Source organism: Mirounga leonina, unplaced genomic scaffold (assembly GCF_011800145.1).
Source record: "Mirounga leonina isolate KUSES-001 unplaced genomic scaffold, KU_Mleo_1.0 Mir_53, whole genome shotgun sequence".
Lineage (NCBI taxonomy): Eukaryota > Metazoa > Chordata > Mammalia > Carnivora > Phocidae > Mirounga > Mirounga leonina.
Genome location: NW_023270807.1, coordinates 8,639,483 through 8,643,360, shown reverse-complemented (window position 1 = coordinate 8,643,360; position 3,878 = coordinate 8,639,483). Strand labels below are relative to the sequence as shown.

Here is a 3,878-nt window from a genome sequence, read left to right as displayed (position 1 = left end):
CAGGGACCCCAGTCTGAGGGGAGACACAGCCCTGCCCTCAGGGAGCCCCAATCGGAGGGGGAGACACAGCCCTACCCTCAACGAACCCCAGTCTGAGGGGAGACACAGCCCTGCCCTCAGGGAGCCCCAGTCTGAGGGGGAGACACAGCCATGCCCTCAAGGAACCCCAGTCTGAGGGGAGACACAGCCCTGCCCTCAGGGAGCCCCAATCTGAGGGGAGACACAGCCCTGCCTTCAGGGAGCCCAGTCTGAGGGGGAGACACAGCCCTGCCCTCGGGGAGCCCCAGTCTGAGGGGGGAGAGGTAGCCCTGCCTCAGGGAGCCCCAGTCTCATAGGAAAAGCTTCATCCCTACTTTTGAAAGCCTTGCTAGGAAGAACAGGAGACTCATGCAGGAAAGGCCAGCACGCCTACAAAGCCCCATCCGTACAGAAGGTATATAAAGCAATCTCCTTGGGCATTTACTCTTGAAATCCTGGTAATAGTCCCAGGAGCAGGTACTACCCTCACTCCCACAAATGATCACTCAGCCTTTTCTTAAACCCCAGACTTGGTCCTACCTGCAGGGTGTCTCCATTCTAATTGCCCAGGGACAGGGTTGAAGCCAAAGCAAGAGGCATGGTGGGCAGTGGGTTCTCCTCAGGTTCCTCCCACCTCCAAACGTGGTGGGCTGTGCCCCTCTTCTCTCTCAGCCTTCCACCCTGCTCCTCATGAACAAATATGCAGTGAGCATCCTCTGTGCCTCCACCATCAGGGACATGGAGGAAAGAAGAGACACCACCCTGTTCTCCAAAAACCTGTGATAAATCGCTTATGTGTGGAATGGCAGTTGAGTGTGCTAAGCTGTGTGTGTGTGCGTGCGTCCATGGGCTCAATGCCATGTACGTCAGTGTTTCTCAAATTGCAGCTCACAACCCTTTAGAAATCAATTTAGGTGATTGGAACAAACACTTTAGAAAGAAATAAAACAGAAAAATTAGGGTGCACACATGTACCATGGGCTGGAATTTTGTATGGGGCAGTGAGGCTTTTGTTTCCAGTATGTATTATATGTATGTGTATAAGGTGATGGTGTAAAATACATTTCTAACTGTGGTAAAGAAAAAAAAAAAGCCTCGGGGTGCCTGGGTGGCTCAGTCGTTAAAGTGTCTGCCTTCGGCTCAGGTCATAATCCCAGGGTCCTGGGATCGAGCCCCGCATAGGGCTCCCTGCTTGGCGGGAAGCCTGCTTCTCCCTCTCCCACTCCCCCTGCTTGTGTTCCCTCTCTCGCTGTGCCTCTCTCTGTCAAATAAATAAATAAAAATCTTTAAAAAAAAAAAAAAAGCCTCAAGGCCTCAGCTCTGGTGGTTGAGCCTCTGCCTCCCTTGGTAGACCCGCCTCCCTGTCATAGTCCAGCCTCATGGCTCCATCATGTCATCCGTCTACCTCAGGCCCCTTGTAGGTGCTATGTCACCTGCCAGAGCCACTCTTCTCTACTTGCATTCATGGTGCAGAATGCAGCAGTGGGCCCCATTATCCCCTCCACCAAAAAAAGGGGTGCAGATACGGAAGCTCAGAGAGGTCAAGTGATTTGCCCAATGTCACACAGCTAGCCAGAGGTGGGTTGGGATTTGAACCCAGGCTTCTCTGAGTTCAGAGCTCAGGTTCTTGCCTGCTGAGCACCTCAGTTTTTTTCCTCCAGGTCAGTGCAGTAACTGCCTCATGGGGTTCCAGCCCAGGCACCAGCCCTGGGAGAGCAGTTGGCCCCTGTGCCTCCCAGATGATGCCTTTCTGAGGGTCTATACTCCATATCTGGCATGGGCAACTACAAGGGGAGCCGGCCACTGCTGTATAGACTGTCTCTGCCTATCTCCCTGGTGGGAGGCACGCCCTCTGGTTCTCTGGATCTCATAGAAGCTGGGAGCCCCTATTTGTCACTCACTTCAGCCAAACCCAGCTTCTCAGGGCTGAGAACTAGGACACCCCAAATAAAGTGGCTCTGTGGGCTCCAGCTTTGGGGAACAGGCAGGTGGCTGGGGTTTGAATAAAAGGGGGTGAGGTCAGTTTGGAAGGAAGCTGAGCCATGGATGGGGAGCCCCCACTTGGCAGGACTACTGACGCTGTGCTTCAGTGTACATGACCACCCCTGGGCAGGGTCTAGGTTGTACAGGGGGAGGCTAGGGTTCCTGGCTGGACTTCCTCTCTAGCAGATTGTCCCTTGCCAAGGGGTCCAGGGCAGGGGAAGGAGGAGGACAAATCTAATCCCTAGAGACCCCAGCACTGGGGCCCTGGGCCCTCGGGTAGCTAACTACGGGCCCTGGCCCTCCCCGAGGTGCCCAGCCCAGGGGACAGGCGCCGGAGAGGCAAGGATTTCAGGTTGCCATTCTGCTGCTTCCCCACCCTCCTCTCTTAGGAACCCTTCCTTCCTACACTTCAGTGTCCGTGAAATCACGCGTGTGATGTGTCTGTGCTGCATCTGCACTAAATATATTACACTTGAGTTGGTCAGCGTGGAGCAGATCAGAGGGTGCCCCGCAAGCCCTGAACCGAGCGGCGTGGCCTCGGGGTGGGAAGGGTGCCACGCCCTGTGCCCGACCAGAGATGCAAGTTTGAGAACTGGAGCACGAGTTCCTCAGGAAGCTTAGCTGCGAATGCGAGAATAAGTACATGGGCTTCAGGGATAGGCCCCATGAGGAGCGCCAGCCGTGCTTCCAGAACGCCTGCCCCGACGGCTACTGGGAAATCGCTTTAGTGGCCCCAGGAGCCAATCTGTCTCTCCAGGGTTTTCCGGCCAGCTGGCAGGGAGAACACGACAGACACCTAGCTGGGGGGATGTGGCAAGGTGGATGGGAAGGCTCCCATGATTCTGAACGGAGTCTGTGTTAATCTGGAAAGGCTGCATTGACCTCCAGAGACAGGATGGTAGGGGCTGCCTGGGGTCTGATGACGGGCTTTTGAAGAGGCTTGGAGAAGGAGGTGTGGATTGGAAGACAAGACGGGTCCCCTCGGGAGGAAATGGACACAAGAAGACCACAAGACCCTAGTCCTGGCTCCAATTTAGGTGGCGGTGATGACCTTCAACTTCGTTAATTAGCAGCACAGCAGATGTGCGCACCCATCTTTCCGTATACATTGTTTCTAGTTGGCAGAAATAGTCATTAAAAGACCAGAAACTGTGGTCACTGGAGGTACTGCGGTCTCTTCCTCAACCTTGGTTAGTAACAAGACATCGCACACTGCCATGGTTTTGCACTATAATACCTGCATTTCTAATTTTGTACGCATGCAGCCAGTGATCTGAAATTTTTTTCTGTGCAGGCTTACCTTGTTGGCATGATTTTAGTGAGCTGAAACTATCCAGTTGTAAAGCTCTTTTTGTCCTCCATTTTAATTTTTAAGTTTACGTCATTTAAAAACAAGTCAAGAAATTAAAATTTTTATCAGAGGGTTTCCTCCCCCCAAAATCAGTTGTTCTTTTGGAATTTTAGTTGTGTCGGTTACACAGCTTCATTTTAGATAGCCATTCTTGGTTATTCGTTTGTTTCTGTGTTTTTGTAGTCTATGGCGTTTCAAAACTGCTGATATGTTGGCATTATTTGTAAACTAAAAACCTAGTAGTGTAGAGCTGTCTGCGACAGCCTTTTATTTTTATTTTATTTTTTTTTTAGAGAGAGAGAGAACACATGTGTGGGGGTGGGAGGTGGGGTAAGCAGAGGGAGGGAGAGAATCTTAAGCAGGCTTCTGGCCCAGCGGGGAGCCCAATGTGGGGCTTGATCTCAAGACCTTGAAATCATGGCCTGAGCCAAAACCAAGAGTCAGATGCTTAAGGGACTGAGCCACCCAGGCGCCCCTGCCACAGTCTTTGCACACAAAGTTGACAGTTGTTAAAATTGCAGTATCC

At 52.3% G+C, this 3,878-nt stretch overlaps 1 pseudogene; it reads left to right on the top strand.

Moving 5' to 3' along the window:
- LOC118000902 overlaps positions 1 to 3,067 on the top strand; it is a 7,685-nt pseudogene extending 4,618 nt beyond the window's left edge.
- The last annotated feature ends 811 nt before the right edge of the window (positions 3,068 to 3,878 follow it).